The following is an 18,427-nucleotide window of genomic DNA, read 5'->3' on the forward strand; positions in this document are numbered from 1 at the left end:
TTTTAATAAAATTCTTTGCAACTATTCAATTATTTGCATAAATAACAAAATCCATTACCGGATTTAAATTATTTTTAATAAAATTTTATAGAAATTGCTAAAAAATGTAATTATTGTTAAAAATTTAATTTCAATTCCTCGAGAAAATCAATTACTTAAAAAAATGTTTTTTTAAATTCTTTGGAAGAATTCAATTATTTTCATAAATAACAATATTCATTACAAGAATTCAATTATTTTTAAAAACTTTTCACAATTTAATGATTTTCAATATCTACTATTTTTATAAAATTTCCAAACAAAATTCAATTATTTAAAAATTTTATGTAAAAATCTTCGTAAGAGTTCCATTTTTTTGAGAATAATAAAAATTTCTCAAGAATTTAATTATTTTTGAAATTTTTTTGTAAAATTGTTAACAACTGTTCAATTATTTTCATAAATAATAAAAATCACCAAAGAAATTCAATTATTTTTAATACAATTTTAATCGAATTCTTCGAAAAATGTAATTATTCTTTAAAATTTTATTAAAATTCGTCATCAATTTAAAAATTTGTTGGTAAAATTCTTTATGAGAATTAAATTTTAAGAAACATTCAATAATTCAATAAATTATTTATTTTTGTTTTCAAATAATTGAATTCTAATAAAAATTAATTTCAGTTAAAATTTTAGATAATAATTGAATATAAAAAGCCGTATAGCGTGTATTTTTATAATTAATTGAATTTTTTTTAATTGAAGTTTTTATTTTCGAATATATATTTAGTTGAAGAATTTACGAATAATTGAGATTTCGTAAAAGTGATTTAAAGATGAATTTTAGTTAAAAATAATAATTGAATTGATAATGATTTTATCACTCGATCATCTTTAATTATTGGAAAACATGAAGAAATCTATCACTCCGAGTCGAAGACTCGGAGTTATGGTTATCTTCATGTTTTATAGTTGTGAAAAATTTAATTTATAATTTTAAGTAAAATGTTCTCTTATTTGACTCGGACTGCTGATATTTTTTTTTTCGTAATTTTTCATTTTTGGCCCGTAAAGTACATATTTTTAAATACTGTGTCACTGGTTCGAGCCCTGATTATTTTTTTTTTAAAAATGTTCATTTTATATTCATAATTTATAACGTTGGTGACGTTTACAATAATTTAGAAGAAAAAATAATTTTCTATTCAAACTTTTGTCTTAATAAAACTTTTACAACGTTTCTTGAACAAAAAGTTAAAAAAGGATAATTTGGTAAACGTAAAATATTGTTTTCTGAGTGAAAAACAGTTTTTTTTCTTCAAATCGTTGATGACAAACGTTGTGAATACTTCTCCCACGTCATTTATAAGTGTTATTAAATAAAATTTAAGCAATGTATTTTTTATTATGTCGATTCTTAAAACCTGGAAAAAAATTTTAGAAGGCCTGGAAAACCTGGAAATGTCAGGGAAATTTTTTTCAGATTAGTTGTAGACACCCTGAATAATAAACTAACAATTTTGTGTACTTTTGTGTGTTAATTCTTTTACGTTTCTCATTTGAAAAAGAAGTAATATTCACTAAACACAAATAGAATTTATATAAACATTTTTTTCCGTTATTTTTAAGAAACTCTGAATTTTATTGAAACAATTGTAATTAATAAATAGAATTAATGCAAATTATTTCAATATGAACATTTTCTAAAAAAATATTAAGAAACGGGAATATGTATTAATGTTTTTTTCCCAAATGAAAAAAGTATAAAAAAGAATCATTGTCTGTTATTCCAAATTCCTCGTGATAACTAATTCAGTTATAAATATATGTAGATTATAATCAATCTAACATAAAAATCTAACTGTAATTAGGAAATAATTCGGGTGCACTTCCGAAAGAAATAAGGATAAAAATAAGGATTTGTAATAAGGATTGAAATATAATTAAAATTAAATTAATTATTTTTTGCTACAAATTGAAAGATAATATACTTATTTGAAACGTGTGAAAATCGAAAAAGACGTTATTTACAAGGAAAAAGTATAGACAGTTTGCCCATGTACATAATAATGTGAAGCTTTTACAACACTTGAGTACACAGGCAACGGCCACACCACGATGAAAAAACCAGTTCTCGTCCGATCACTGAAGTTAAGCATCTTTGGGCGCGGTTAGTACTTGGATGGGTGACCGCTTGGGAATACCGCGTGCTGTTGGCTTTTTTTTATTTTTTAAAATTATTTTTTATGTCGTCGTGTATTTTATGTCGCCAAGACGTCATTAATACTTAAATTATATTAAAATCCTTATTACATCTAAAATATTTAATAAGAATTGCTTTTTGTTATATAAAAAACCTTCCATCATTAACCTATTATCGACGTAGTGACAACCTAGTCACACCCTAGACCAAAATAATTCTTGTACTATAGTACAAATGACATAAGGCCGGCAACACCCTGGGTAATGGTTTCAAAAAGCAAGTGCTAACCGTGGCGCAACGCCGGGACAAGTAAGATCTACACTCTGGCGCCTCCCTGGCTTATGAACGTTTCCCCTGGGAAAAGCTTGTTTTTACCGCGGCTGAAGAACTGAATTTTTTTCAATTTTATACAATTGCCAACACCACGACAACCCTGGGATCAGATTTTGCCGTTCTTAAAGTCGCTAAAACAGCGGCTGAAAAACTTTGAATTATTTTCCAATTTTTTTTTACATTTTCCACCCAGGGACAACCCTGGGGTCACTTTTTGCTTCTTTTAAAATCTTCAAAACAGAGGCTACAGAACTTTGAACTTTTTTCCATTTTTTTACAGTATTCAACCCTGGGACAACCCTGGGATCAGATTTTGCCAGTCTTAAGGTCGTTAAAACCGTGGCTGAAGAACTTTGATTTTTTTTCAATTTTTTTTACATTTTCCAACACCGGGACAACTCTGGGATCAGATTTTGCAGTTTTAAGGTTGCTAATGCCGCGGATGAGAAACTTTGAATTTTCTTTACATTTTCTATCACTGGGACAACCCTAGGATCAGATTTTGCCGGTCTTAAGGTTGTTAAAACCGTGTCTGAAGAACTTTGAATTTTTTTCCAATTTTTTTACATTTTTCACCTTGGGACAACCCCTGCGTCACTTTTTACCTGTCCTACAAGGCACAACCACGGCATAGGCATTTCCTAAACAATTGCAATTATTAATATTCTATTCCATAACATAACCCTGGCTTAATACAAAGTACCTCAACCAAGGAAAACCATGGCAAAGGCAGTTGCCAAATAATTATAAGTTTAAATAATAATAGCAATAAACGAGTAAAAAATTAGAAAGAAAAACCATAGTTAAGTAAAAAATTATTGAATGTAATAGCGAGTAACAATAATATACAAGTAATTAAAGAAAAACAAGTAACTTGTTACGCATTTTGTTAATTATCAAAATAATTGAATTTTTGGAAAGCATTTTATTAAAATTCCTTAAAATAATTGAGTTTATGAGAAGAATTTTGTTGTTTACCAAGGTATTTGAATTCTTTTGCAAAGTTACTTAAAACTTTTTGAAAATATTTCATTTTCTGCAATGAATGAATTAACTAACTTATTTAATCGAATTTTATTATTTTATTGTATTGTTACGTCAAAACTGAAACCTTTTTAAATATACCTAACATTCCTCGTTTTAAATTAGTTTCAGAAATTGAATCTAATTTGGAATGAGGATAAGTCAATGAGCCTACTAAATGTTGTGAGAGAATATTTATTTAAAACCAACCAAGAAAGAGAAGAATTGACAATAGTACAAAAACACAATGAGTATAAAAATCTTACTTTTGGAGTAACGATTATTGCAGGTGTTGAAAACTGGTGATTGTTATCTCGATTTCCGATCTGAAGTGGTTATGAGAAGTAGACACAAAGGAGCCTGTGGTTGGTGTCCTTAATGGTTGTATATTAGCCTTGTTGTTTACACTAATGGGATTTAGTGTATTGTATTCTTGGGGATTTTTCTCTTCTTCCAGACTGTCGCCTCCAAAGCAAATCTCGATGTTTAGAAATTAGAAATACTGTTTCAATATTTGATTTTGAAACGTGAAAACAATTTAGTTCTTCTTGGGTTATCACTTATTGCTCGTAGTTAAACAAGTGAATTTATTAATTGTTGTACCGAACTTGGTCTCATAAATATACTTGGGGATGTAGTTTAGTTAACTTCTAAACTGTATACTGGGATTGCACTTAAGTTGACTTCGATGTGTTATGGTTGATGTTCAGAAAAATACTCTCTTTCAAAGATGTTATTAGGTTGATTTCCAAAAAATACTCTCTTTCAAAGATGTTATTAGGTTGATTTACAAAAAAATACTCTCTGCTCTATCGAAGATGCTACCCCTTTTTATATCAAATTTCTAATGCAAGGTGGTTCACGAATATTACACGTGCCGAAATGCTACACGTGCAGGTAGGTGCAGCGATACCTCACCGGACTAATATCAATAGGGTTTTCTTCATTCGCCATGTGTTTGGATAGGTCTCACCGGACTTGATTCTGGTATGTGTCGTTTCTCTCTCTTTCGGAGTGCATTCTTCTTTCCTTATGTGTGGTCTAGTTTGCAGAAGGTTGTCAAATTGATGCGTAATCGTTATTCCTTTTACATTATTTGAAATATAACTTCTCTTTCTTGGATTTGTTATAACTTATTAATTTGTTGGAAATACATAGAAAATATATAATAACAAATATCATATTCATAGAAAATGTACTGAATACAATGTAATAATATATGACATACACATACACACGTGAATATTATAGAAAATACATAGTTCAATCAAGAATATTAATAAGAAAATACGTAGTTGAATCAAGAATATTAAATAAGAAGTTACGGACGTAACACCTCCCCCTTCAGATTGAGCATGGAAGAAAAACGAAACATGCTCAATAAAGCTCAATATATTGTAGAAAAAATGTAATGACCGTTCATGCATGCATTCAATCCATTGTTTTTTTTATTCTTAACAAACAATATTCAGAAAAAATAATTTTTATTTTTAATTATCTTATTTCTTTTAATATTTTTCATTTAAATTATCATTATTACGATAGAAATTATTATTTTTTTAGAACTATTTTAAAGAATTAATGTATGTTTTTGAATCAGTTATTCAAATTTACAAAAATTTATATAAATTGTCACATGCTTAGTTACTCTTTTTGTTATACAATTTGTTATTTGTAACTGCTTATTTATTTGTACAAAGGATTACTTTTGCGTAGAATTTGTATCGAAGTTAACAAAATAAGGCATTTTTAATCTTGTTTTGAAATTACTTACAATAATAAGAAAAAGGAAAATTTGTTTATACAAATTGTTTTACAAATTTAAGTCTTGTACTTTTTGTAAATTATATTAATATTTTTGCTCTAAAATTTGAAATTTATTTATGAATAGAATTCGTTGTAGATTTTAAATATTTTCTTTATCTATTTTTAATTTTATAGACAAAATATTTAAAAAAATTTATATTTATTACACATTATATATTTCAGACAGCAATTATTTGTAATGTTTTTTTATTTTTTATATTTAATTGCTTTTGGTTATTTCATTTATGCAACTTTCTTTCGTTCTCAAGCTTCATTTGTACATAAAACATTAGGTGTTGAGAAGGAAGGAGATTTTTTTCTTTTGAGGTTTCTGATGAACCTCGTTTATAAGAATTTTGATAAATAATGTGGTTTTAAAATTTTGCTTCTTACTGAAATAACTTTTTTTTATGATAATATAAGGTAATAAGGTAAAATTTTTAAGTAACCTCGTTTTGTTATTATAAATTTGAACAATGCTATTTAGATTCTTCTTCAATCAAATGATATAAAGTAAGTTATAGGGTTTAGTTTAATGTGTGATAAAATTAGTTTTATTTTTTTTGTGCGAATTGTATGTAAAATTGTGCTTAAGATTTAAGAAAAAATCACTACAAAACTAAAATTTGACATAATATAGAAATTTAACTTAAACTTGCGAATCTTTAAAGAAATATTTTTTTCAAATTATATTACTGTTATATATAATTTAAAATTTGTTTAATATATATATAAAAGTTGGATATATTAAAAATAACTTAATTTTTTAGTCCTTTTCTGAAACATAAAAGTAGGCATTATTAAAAGTGCTTTATTACTCTTGTTTAATTCGCGATAGTTTTAATCTGTTTGTGTAAACAATTTTTTGTTTATTTTTAAATTGTATTTTAACGTTTCCTTTATTTAAAATTTCTAATATTTTATGTGGACCTGTATATTGATTAGCAAATTTATGAATTTTTCCCCCTTGTAGCAAAAATACCTCATCTCCGAGTTTAAGATTTTGTGGATTACAATTTTTGTCATAATAAACTTTTGATTTTTCTTTTGCTAAAATTAAATTTTCTTTAGCAATATTCCTCATTTCATGAAGCCTTGTTATTAAATCTGTTAAGTATTGATGATACGTTTCTAATTTTTCGTGTTTAAGTGGTGGATCGCTTGATGGTAATCGCGCTAATTTTCCAAAAATCAACTCGTATGGAGTGCACTTGGTGCCTTCATGAATGCTTGTATTATATGAGAACATGGCTAATTCTAACCAATCATCCCATTCTTCATTTTTATTGATAAATTGTTTTAAATATTCTCCTAGAACGTGATGAGATCTTTCGATTGATCCGTTTGACTGGGGATGAAAAGCGGTAGTTTTAAATTGCCGTATTCTAAATCTTTTTGCTAATCTTCTCATTAAATTGCTTAAAAAGTCTGTTCCCTGATCTGTTAACACTCCTTTGGGTGACCCAAAAATACAAATAAATCTTTTAATAAATGCATCGGCTATTGTACTTGCTTGATGATTTGGAAGTGCGATTGCTAATGAATATTTAGTTAAATTATCTTGTATTGTTAATATATATTCACTTCCGTTTTTAGTTTTTGGTAATGGTCCTACGATGTCCATTGCAATTTTCTCAAATGCTGTACTTGGTGTATCTGTTATAATCATTGGGTCCTTCGTTTTTACTCTAACTAATTTTTTAAGTTGACACTGAAGACAACTCTGAATATATTTTTGAATATTATTTTTCATATTTTCCCAATAATAATTTTGTCGTATTCTTCCATATGTTTTTGTTACACCTCTATGTCCTCCAACTGAGCTTGAGTGTGCTTCTTCAATTAACTGCATATATTCTTCTTTAGTAGGATATTTTGTATATCCATTACATACAACAACTTTCACAAATGATTTTTCAAAAATTGACTTTATCATCGATAGGATTTCGACCCAAGTTACATTGTTTATTTGGGCTGTTTTTGCAATACTGATACTTTTCAATTTTAATTCTTCACATAAGTTTTTCATTGAAATAATTGTAGATTTAATTCTTTTTATTGTATCAGATAAATTTTCTTTCATTTCACTTTCTATAGGGAGAGCGATATGGCAATATATACCTCTCTTTATTTTTTCTGCTAAACCTAATTGAAGTTTACCAAAATTTGGCAATTTTTCACGTTTGGCTAATGATCTGGAGCCATTATCTCAAGGCTCTCCCTCAACTGAAAGAAAATAGGTTAGATTGTCTCTTCGCATTGGTAGTTGGTCTCTACAGTCGATAACATATTTTTCTTGTTTATTATTTAAATTTTCACAATTTTCATTTTCCACTAAGTTATCTTCTTCATCAGATGATTCTTCAGAGTTCGAATTTTCGTAGCCTTGGTCAATTTCTTCGTGTTTTTTCAATTTTTATTTTTGTTTAATATACTCAGGATCTGACTCAATTTCGTCAGGAATAACTTCATTATAAAATTTTTCTTTTCTCTTATTATTTGTATTACATACCTTTTTCGGTCTTCCTCTTCTCTTCTTGGAAAAGGAGGTATTCAAACGTGTGCTATGTTTCCTCGGTCTACCTCGTTTCTTTGTTTTGTGTGCTTTTATTTCTTCATTTTCAATTTCTTCGATTTCTTCATTTTTCTTTTCTTGTATATTCTTTTCTTGATTATCATTTTCTTGTATTTTCCTTTGATTTCTTGTTATGACATTACAAATTTCTTTACTTGTACAATAATTTCTTCCAATAGATGGGAGATTTTTTCTTATCTCCGAATTCATGTAGGATTCATTGTCCTTTAATATTTTTTCAATAGATGGGAGACTTTTCTTATCTCCAAATTCAAATAGGATTCATTGTCCTTAAATATTCTTTCAATAGATGGGAGACTTTTCCTTATCTCCAAATTCATGTAGCATTCATTAATTATTTTTTCAATATGTGGGAGACTTTTTCTTATCTCCAAATTCAAATAGGATTCTTTGTCCTTAAATATTCTTTCAATAGATTGGAGACTTTTCCTTATCTCCAAATTCATGTAGGATTCATTGTCCTTAAATAATTTTTTAATAGATCGAAGAATTCTTAATATTTCCGAGTTTTCATAGGATTCATTGTCCTTAAATATTTTTTCCATATCATGGAGATTTCTTATTATCTCCGAATTCAAGTAGTATTTAGTTTCATTTGCTACACAATGTATATGTTTTTCAATTTTTTCTTGCACGCATTTCATTATATTTTCTTGTATTTCCTGAATTTCTTCCATTTTTTCTTCTTTTATTCCTTGTACTTTTTCTTCAATAATATCTTCAACTGGATTTCTGGATAAGGCATCAGCATTGACATTTGTTTTGCCTGCTTTGTATACCACATTAAAATCGTATTCTGCAAGTTTCAACTTCCATCTTGTTACTCTGGAGCAGGGACCTTTAGAATCTTGAAACCAAACTAATGGTTTGTGATCCCTTACTAATGTAAATTTTCTACCATAAAGGTATGGTCGAAAATGTTGTACACTATATATAATGGCCAAGGCTTCCTTCTCATACGTGTCGTATTTTCTTTCGCATTCATTTAAAGTTCTTGACGTGTAGGCGACTGGTTGGTCTTTTCCAATCACTCCTTGCGATAAAATCCCTCCTATTGCGAAACCTGAAGCGTCTGTTGTCAGTATAAATGGTTGCGAAAAGTCGGGTCTTCTCAGAAGTTGTTCTTCACATAGTTTACTTTTCAACGTATCAAAAGCTGTCTGTTGTTTATCAGTCCAAAGGAAAGGAATATCTTTTCTTAAAAGTTGATTTAAAGGATTAGCGATTTTCGAAAATCCGTCTATAAATTTTCGATAGTAACCTGCTAATCCTAAAAATTGTTTTATATTTTTTACATTTTTTGGTTTTGGAAATTTCTTTACCGCTTCTACTTTTTTCGGGTCGGGTCTTACCCCGTTTTTATCGATTATGTGTCCTAAGTATCCTACTTCTAATCTCAAAAATTCACATTTGTCTGGCTGCAATTTTAAATTAGCAAAACGTAATCGTTCCATAAGTTTAGAAAATTTTTCTTCGTGTTCCTCCAAGGTGTCAGCATAAATCACAATGTCGTCTAAATAAACAAATAGTTCTGATCCTTGTAGACCTAATAATACTTGATCAATAAGTTTTTGAAATGTACTTGGCGAATTTTTCAGTCCGAAAGGCATTCTGTCGAATTCATAGTGTCCAAATGGCGTTGAAAATGCTGTCTTATAAGAATCTCTAGGATCCATTTTGATTTGGTGAAAACCTGACGCCAAGTCGAAAACTGAAAAATATTGGGCATTTCCAAGTTGGTCCAGTAGGTCCGTAATATTAGGTAATGGGTAAAATTGACCTACCGTGCGTTCATTAAGTTTCCTGAAATCTAAAACTAATCTCCATTTTTTATTCCCTTGTGAGTCATCTTTTTTTGGTACAATCCATATTGGTGTATTGTATGGTGAGTCCGAATCTTTAATAATTTTTTGTTTTAATAATTCGTTTACTTAGCGTGTCATTTCTTCTTTGTGAACAGGCGGAAATCTGTATTGTTTGGTTATAATTGGTGTATCATCTGTCGTTATGATTCTGTTTTATGAGATCTGTTCCTTCTAAATATTCTCCAGGTATATGAAATCTGTCTGAATAATTTTTTACTAAGTTCATGATGTGTTCTAATTCTTCTTTGTTTAAGTGTTCAAGACGAAGTAATTTTTTAATTTCTTCAACTCTATCGTTGCCTGTAATGTTGAAAACATTTTCTGATTTAATATTTTTTGAAAATACATCAATTATTTGTTTAATTGATGAGTCTTCATTTTTAATATCAGATTTGTTTACTGGAGTTTCTTGTTTGATTTCATCAAAATCTTCTAAATTTATTTCAAAAAGTGTAATGTCAATTGATTCATTCAGTGTGTTGATTGCCTTTAAATAAGCTATGCCTTCTATGTTTAAAACTACTGCATCACCTAAGTAAACACCATCTTTTACTTCTAATCTTGGAATAAAACCCTCTTTTTTATTTTTATTTAAAATCTTTACATAAATGTTACAGATGGACCTTGGTGGTATTGTAAAATAATTTTTTGAATCAAAATTAAATTTTTGTTTATTGATTTCTAGATGTCCTTCTTCATAATTAATTTTTACTTTATTCTGGACAAAAAATTCTGTTCCTAAAATACCGTCATGTTCGATTGGAACTTCATTAGGTAATAAATTAAAAATTGTTGGAATCCCGAAAATATTAATTTCTACTTGTCCTAAATTATAAACTGCGTGATCATTAATTCCTGTTAATTTAAGACATTTATTTTCATCAATTTTTATATCAGGATTTAATGCGCGAATTTTTAATAAATTTGGTCCTGCTCCTGTGTCAATCATCATTGTTATTGGAACTTTCACCTCTTTAGTATCGATTCGAATGTATGGAATTGAATTAGTTTTTGCTAAATTAATGTTTCTGGATGCATAGTAATTTATTCTTAATTCTTCCTCAGAGCACCCTACTGAAGAGGAATTTTGGAGTTTCCCTGATTTTGTGTTTGTGAATTTGTTTGTTGTTGTTTATTGTTATCATCCCACATCTTTTTCCTACAATTGGTGGAAATGTGTCCTAATTTTTTGCAATAATTACACGTTATACTTTGATTTCTATTCGCAAAGTTTGTAGTATTGTTAGTTCTTGGTTCTTGAGAGAAATTTCTTTCTTGATTTTGGAAAAAGTTTTGTTGTTGATTTTGTCTTTGATTTTGGTTTGGAGTTCGGAATTGATTTTGCGGTATGTTTCTAAACTGATTTTGTGATGTGTTTCTAAATTGATTTTGAAACTGATTTTGTTGAGGATTTTTGTAAAAGTTTTGATTTTGAAATCTATTAAACGTTCGATTTTGATTGTTGAATCGATTATGATTCTGGTTTGAAAAATTTTGTCGTGATCCTGGATAAAAGGAGTTTTCTCGTTTTGGTCCTATCAATTTATTAAGTTGAAAACAGTTTACTGCAAAATGACCCTTTTTTCCACAAACTAAACAAGTTATTATGTTATCTTGAGCGATATTAATTTTTGTTGTTTTAGCGAAGTCTCTATTATTTTTAGGATGAGAATTATAATCAGTATTTTGCTCACTTTTTCGTAATTCACGGTGTGATAATAATTTTCTTTCTAATTCTACTGCTTTATTTACTATCTCTTAAAATGTATCTGCTGTTCCAATTCGTATTTCAATTTCTGGTCTAAGTCCTCGTGAAAAACAATCAACACTTGTTTTCTCTAAACTTGCTTTAAATGGTTCATCTACTTTATTTTCATTGCTAATCCTATGCGCGTCTAATATTCTTTCTGCTGCTTCTGCGATTCTTGACCCATAAGAAATTACATTTTCGTGTTCCCACATATATATTGCTCCTAGTTCTCCTTGTAACTGATATACAGATTTTGCTGGCGCGTAAATTTGTTTTAATCTTTCTGTTAACTGTTGTACTGTATTAAAATTATTTCCTATTATAATTCTTCTTGCTTCACCCGAAATTCGACTCCTAATTAATTTTACTAAATTTGTTTGTACTTGTGCATTATCAGGAAGCATAGATTTTGCTTCTAAACAACTTTCAATAAATATAGATAGTGATATGTTTTTTCCGTCAAACATTGGTATTGTTTCTAAAGCGTCGCGTAAAGACACTTGCTGATTATTTGGAAGAGCCATGTTTTCCTCAAAATTGTTACTATCTCTAGTGTTATTAAGAGAATTATTTTCAGAGTTATCGTTTGTTTCAATTTCGTCAGTTGAAGACTTATTTAAGCTTTTATTTGAATTCTGTTCCACTAAGGTTTTTTCAGTTATGGTATTTTCACTATCGTTACTGTCACTGTCGAATAAATTATCGTCAGTATCAAAAAGTTTAGAATTAATATAGCCTGAGTCAAACTGTTCCTGTAATTCTAAGGGATTAGGGTTTTCTTTAGAATATCTGGGTGTACTTGTCGATGGTTTTGTTTTATAATTAGGAATTACCGAATTTAATTCTAAATCTGGATTATTTTTTATTTGAGAACGAGTTAAATGTGTGGAATCGGTAGTATTTTTATTCGAAGAAGACATTAAAAAAATATCATTATCAAAATATATAATATACGTAATAATTGTAAAATTGTCAATCCTGTCTCTTCAATATAAAATACACTTTTCCTTTGTGGTTAATATTTTTATCTTGCTTCAGTATAATAAAATATTTTTAAACATGTAATAATAATAACAAATCACAATTAAATGAACAAAACAAATTTTGTTTTCGCATAAATTAATATGTCAAAAATGATTCATATACAAGACAAAAAATTCCATAAGTCTAGAGGACTTGAACCCCTATTCAGTAATATAACAAAGGATTTAATTTGATGAATGCACCTTGCAACTTTAAAAATTATAAGTTGAGAGGACTCGAACCTCTATTTATTAATACAGAATTGCATTAATAAATGCACCATGCACATTAAAGAAAAATTTATAAGTTAAGAGGACTCGAACCTCTATTCATCAATACCAATATAAGATGTATATTTATCAATGCACCTTGCGACTTAAATCTTGTATAATGTTATCAATTAACATAAAATGTGTTAAATTAATAAAATTTTTTTTTTTAAATGTTACTGATTAATTTCGAGTATTGTATCATTTGTTATTATTATTTGTTACAAAAAAAATTTTCCCCTTTATTAACAATTGGTATACTCATTGATTTATTTATTTTTTTTGAATTATTTCATTGATTTAAAAATTATATTCATTAAAATTTTTCGAATGTTATTAAAAATTTGACAAAATTATAAGGCTGATCGACTTTATAATTTTCCCGGGCCGATGCACCAAAATTTAAAAGGGCTTCTGTTACGTCAAAACTGAAACCTTTTTAAATATACCTAACATTCCTCGTTTTAAATTAGTTTCAGAAATTGAATCTAATTTGGGATGAGGATAAGTCAATGAGCCTACTAAATGTTGTGAGAGAATATTTATTTAAAACCAACCAAGAAAGAAAAGAATTGACAATAGTACAAAAACACAATGAGTATAAAAATCTTACTTTTGGAATAACGATTATTGCAGGTGTTGAAAACTGGTGATTGTTATCTCGATTTCCGATCTGAAGTGGTTATGAGAAGTAGACACAAAGGAGCCTGTGGTTGGTGTCCTTAATGGTTGTATATTAGCCTTGTTGTTTACACTAATGGGATTTAGTGTATTGTATTCTTGGGGATTTTTCTCTTCTTCCAGACTGTCGCCTCCAAAGCAAATCTCGATGTTTAGAAATTAGAAATACTGTTTCAATATTTGATTTTGAAACGTGAAAACAATTTAGTTCTTCTTGGGTTATCACTTATTGCTCGTAGTTAAACAAGTGAATTTATTAATTGTTGTACCGAACTTGGTCTCATAAATATACTTGGGGATGTAGTTTAGTTAACTTCTAAACTGTATACTGGGATTGCACTTAAGTTGACTTCGATGTGTTATGGTTGATGTTCAGAAAAATACTCTCTTTTAAAGATGTTATTAGGTTGATTTCCAAAAAATACTCTCTTTCAAAGATATTATTAGGTTGATTTCCAAAAAAATACTCTCTGCTCTATCGAAGATGCTACCCCTTTTTATATCAAATTTCTAATGCAAGGTGGTTCACGAATATTACACGTGCCGAAATGCTACACGTGCAGGTAGGTGCAGCGATACCTCACCGGACTAATATCAATAGGATTAATATTCGCCATGTGTTTGGATAGGTCTCACCGGACTTGATTCTGGTATGTGTCGTTTCTCTCTCTTTCGGAGTGCATTCTTCTTTCCTTATGTGTGGTATAGTTTGCAGAAGGTTGTCAAATTGATGCGTAATCGTTATTCCTTTTACATTATTTGAAATATAACTTCTCTTTCTTGGATTTGTTATAACTTATTAATTTGTTGGAAATACATAGAAAATATATAATAACAAATATCATATTCATAGAAAATGTAATGAATACAATGTAATAATATATGACATACACATACACACGTGAATATTATAGAAAATACATAGTTCAATCAAGAATATTAATAAGAAAATACGTAGTTGAATCAAGAATATTAAATAAGAAGTTACGGACGTAACAGTATAATTAAATTCAATTCTTTCGTCAAGTTTTAATAAACGTCAACTCAATGTACCGTTTGACAGACACACTCATGACTACGAACGGAAAAAATAAATTTTTCTTCATACCTCGGTCGAAAGTACGTATTTCCCGCATCAAGATCGCAGCAGAAAGCTTAAAATTTGTGCATTGATGGTTTTACTAGCACGCCATCTATCACAGCGGGAGCAAAAAAATTTTGTAGGCTATACTGTCGGTAATTCGTTGTTTGTACGCAGCGCGAGATTGTTTTTTGACACTTAACCTCACATTTTCTTCATTAATTGAAAGTAAATAATAAAAAAATGGATCAACAATTCACATCTGATGAATCTTCAGATGAGGAAGAAGTTTTGCGCGATTTTGATGCAGAAGCACAACTAATAGTACAGACTGCAACTTTGCCAAAAAAGTCCGGGGATAGGTATTTACTTGTTTATGAGACCTACAAAACGTGGCAGAGAGAACACAAAAGTTCTCTATCAGATTCTCACGAAACAAACTTAATTGTTTATTTCAAAGAATTAATTGCCAAATTAAAACCGACGACCCTTTGGAGCATATTTTCCATGTTAAAAAAAACACTAAATACGAAAGACAACGTAGACATCAGCAAATTTCAAAATTTAAAAAGTTTAATTAAACAGAATCGTAAAGGGTATAAACCTAAAAAATCGGCAGTATTCAAATGGACAGAAGTAATGGAATTCATGAAAAGTGCATCAGACCACATTTATTTAGGTGTAAAGGTAATTACCTTTATTTATGTTTATTTTATGTTTACTTTATTTATAAATTATTATTATTATTATTATTATTATTATTTTTATTATTATTATTATTATTATTATTTGTTTACTTCATTTTATAGTTTACTTTATTTATAAATTATTATTATTTATGTTTACTTTAATTATTTATACTATGAATTTGAATTCTTACATTTAAAATTTTTTCAAGGTTATTCTAATATTTGGAATTTGCGGAGCGCTCAGGTGCGACGAAATGAAAAACCTTAAGGTGCAGGACATCGAGAATCTAGGCAACAAGTACCTTGTGTCAATTACCGATACCAAAAATGATAAACCTCGCCAATTTATAGTTGGCGAAATGTTTTACGACAAAGATAATAGCTACTCTTCGTTGAGACCAAATGACGAATTTACGGATCGATTTTTTGTCCAATATAATAAAGGAAAATGTATTCGTCAAGTTATTGGCCGAAACAAATTTGGAGAAATTCCTCAGCTTATAGCTGAATATTTGAAATTGCCAAATTCAAAACTTCATACTGGACACTGTTTTCGGAGAACATCAGCTACTCTTTTAGCTAATTCAGGTGCCAGTGTTACGTTGCATAGGCAACTAGGAGGATGGACATCAAGCAATATCGCAGAAGGTAATTTATTTATTTGTTTAATTAATATATATAAACTCGAATTTGATTCTTCACTAGATATTTATACAGTACTTTTTTTATCAAATAACTTATTTATTAAAAATTTACTTATTTACAGGTTATGTAGAAAATTCGATGACAAATAGGCAACAAATTTTTAAACGCATAATTCATGAAGCTGCTCAGGTTAAACCATCGACGAGCAAAAACAGTTCAACTAAAATAATCATTCAGAATAAAAATGATAAATCTGCAGAAGCAGATTTGGATGATTTTTTTGAGAATTTTGAGGTAACTGAGCAGGAACTAAATTTAATAGATCAATTAAATGAATCAAAGGAACCTTGCTCATTGACACCTCAATTTACAACTGCAAATAACAATAAAATCCTCGTGCCAAACCATAACCAACCAAAACCAGCTCAACATTTTACCTCTAAACCACCAGTTAGAGTATCATTTCAGGGACCACCAAATGAACCACCGAAAAAAATAGTTAAAATTTCAGCAGGTAAAGCTAGTGCAGTTGGACAGACTTTGCAATCTTCATCTGGTCAACGAGTAGAAATTAATAAGGATATAAATTCAACTTTCGGCAAAAATTCATGTGTAAAATATGAAAACTGTGTATTTCACGGGAATATCACAAACAATTTTTATTCTTCATGAACACTTGAAAAATTATTCAGTTAAATATCGTCGAAATTAATTGCTCTATTAAAAGCGGTACTACGAGTAGATATAAACTTGTAAGAAAGAATTGTTATTCATTTATAATATTAAAATAAAGAAAAATTTTGTATAAAATTAAATATTTCTTTACTTCTGTTTGTTGTTGCAAGTACTTCTGTTTGTTTTTTTTCGATGCCTGCCCCCGACCAGCAAGCACTCGTTTCCCTCTTGCTGCAAATGTCGGGGCAGGCATAAAAAAAAACCTTGACTGAAAGAGAGAGAAAGAGAAAAAATCAGAGCTTCGAGAATGTCCGGTAGAGGCGCTGAAGCGAGGAGCAAAAATAAAACATGGCTGTTCGATTTGAGGATGTCAAATTGCAATATTTTTAATAAGTGAATTAATAAGCGTACTTTCGACCGTATATAAAGAAAAATGGTATACATTACATGGGCATAAAGTTCGAAATTCTCGCACCGTGATGATGCCCTCGGCTTCGCCTCGGGCATCATTTCCCGCGGTGCGAGAATTTCGAACTTTCTGCCCTTATAATGTAATATACTATAGCAAATTTTACGAAACTGTTACGGAGTAGCGGATACAGCTTTTTACGAAACTGAGTTAATTTTTTTAAATAATTGAATTTCTTAGAAAAATTTTATTACATTTGAAAATAATTTTAAAAATTTAATTTTTTCCAGTACTTTTAATAAAAATCCATGTCTTTTCCCTGAATTCCCTGACGTGTGGTACCACTGAATAATAAATAAGTAGGGGAGTGTAAGGTATGGTGGCTGACACTTTCTTTTTTGCGTCTCTCTCTCTCAAAAAACAATATTTTTCAAAATTTCAAAAGCAGGCAGTTGCTGACATCTATTAAGCATATTTCTGTCAGAAGCGGCTGTTAAAATTTAAATTCAGTGAAATTTTACAGCTCTTGGCGCAAAAAACTGATTTTTTTTATTTTTCAAAGTTGTAAGGTATTGGCGCATTTGGTGTATTTAACTAAAATATTATGTAGATGTTAAAATTATTTTTTAAAACTACTAGAAATGATGAAAAATAACAAAAGTAAAGAAAACTGATGATTTTACATTATAGAAAAAAAGTTTCACTTCAGTTATGGTTACAATTTTGGACATGTGAAGTAGCTGGTGGCTGTTTTAACGCAACTAGAATAAGAGAAGACCGCAAGTGTCACATATTCGAGAATTGTTGCGTTGGAGCACAAGAGGCATTAGTACACAAAAAATGCAAAGACAATTGAAACTCGTGCAAAAAATGATCCGCCACTGTACGTTAGAAAAATTGCGCCATCATACCTTACAAGCTATTGATGAAAATATGATGGTGTTACTTTTATACAGTGCGAATTGAGAAAAATGTAAAACACAAAAAACTGTTGTCCAAGGTCTAAACAATACGTTCCATACATTTACCAGACTCAATTTTTAAAAAATCTTCACTCTGGCACTGTTAACACACATATCCAATAAAACTTTTTTTCTTTTTTTCACTACTTTTTTATTCAAAATCACTTAAAGTACAAAACACGCGTTTGATCATTAATACTATGGCATATAAAATGTCATCACGATAAAAGACATCGACCATAGTGATAAAGCGCTTCAGATGTGACGTTACATGCCAGATTTGACAAGTCCGCCACCATACCTTACACGCCACGATACCTTACATTCCCCTAAATAATTAATAAATAAATAGAAAATTTATTTACAAAGTAGTAAATTATCAATTAGCTTAGCTTGTGTAAGAATTTTAAAGGAAGAAGTTTGTGAACGACATCT

At 29.1% G+C, this 18,427-nt stretch overlaps 1 protein-coding gene and 1 non-coding gene across 3 annotated transcripts in view; one reads left to right on the forward strand and one right to left on the reverse strand.

Moving 5' to 3' along the window:
- Positions 1–18,427, reverse strand: part of LOC122502317 (ras-related protein Rab-37-like) — a 55,937-nt gene that overhangs the window by 11,804 nt on the left and 25,706 nt on the right. The window lies entirely within an intron of this gene.
- On the forward strand, positions 2,083–2,201 carry LOC122502324. The gene has a single exon (XR_006301628.1). It is a non-coding gene; the product is annotated as a 5S ribosomal RNA (ribosomal RNA).

Source organism: Leptopilina heterotoma, unplaced genomic scaffold, assembly GCF_015476425.1.
Source record: "Leptopilina heterotoma isolate Lh14 unplaced genomic scaffold, ASM1547642v1 Lhet_227, whole genome shotgun sequence".
Lineage (NCBI taxonomy): Eukaryota > Metazoa > Arthropoda > Insecta > Hymenoptera > Figitidae > Leptopilina > Leptopilina heterotoma.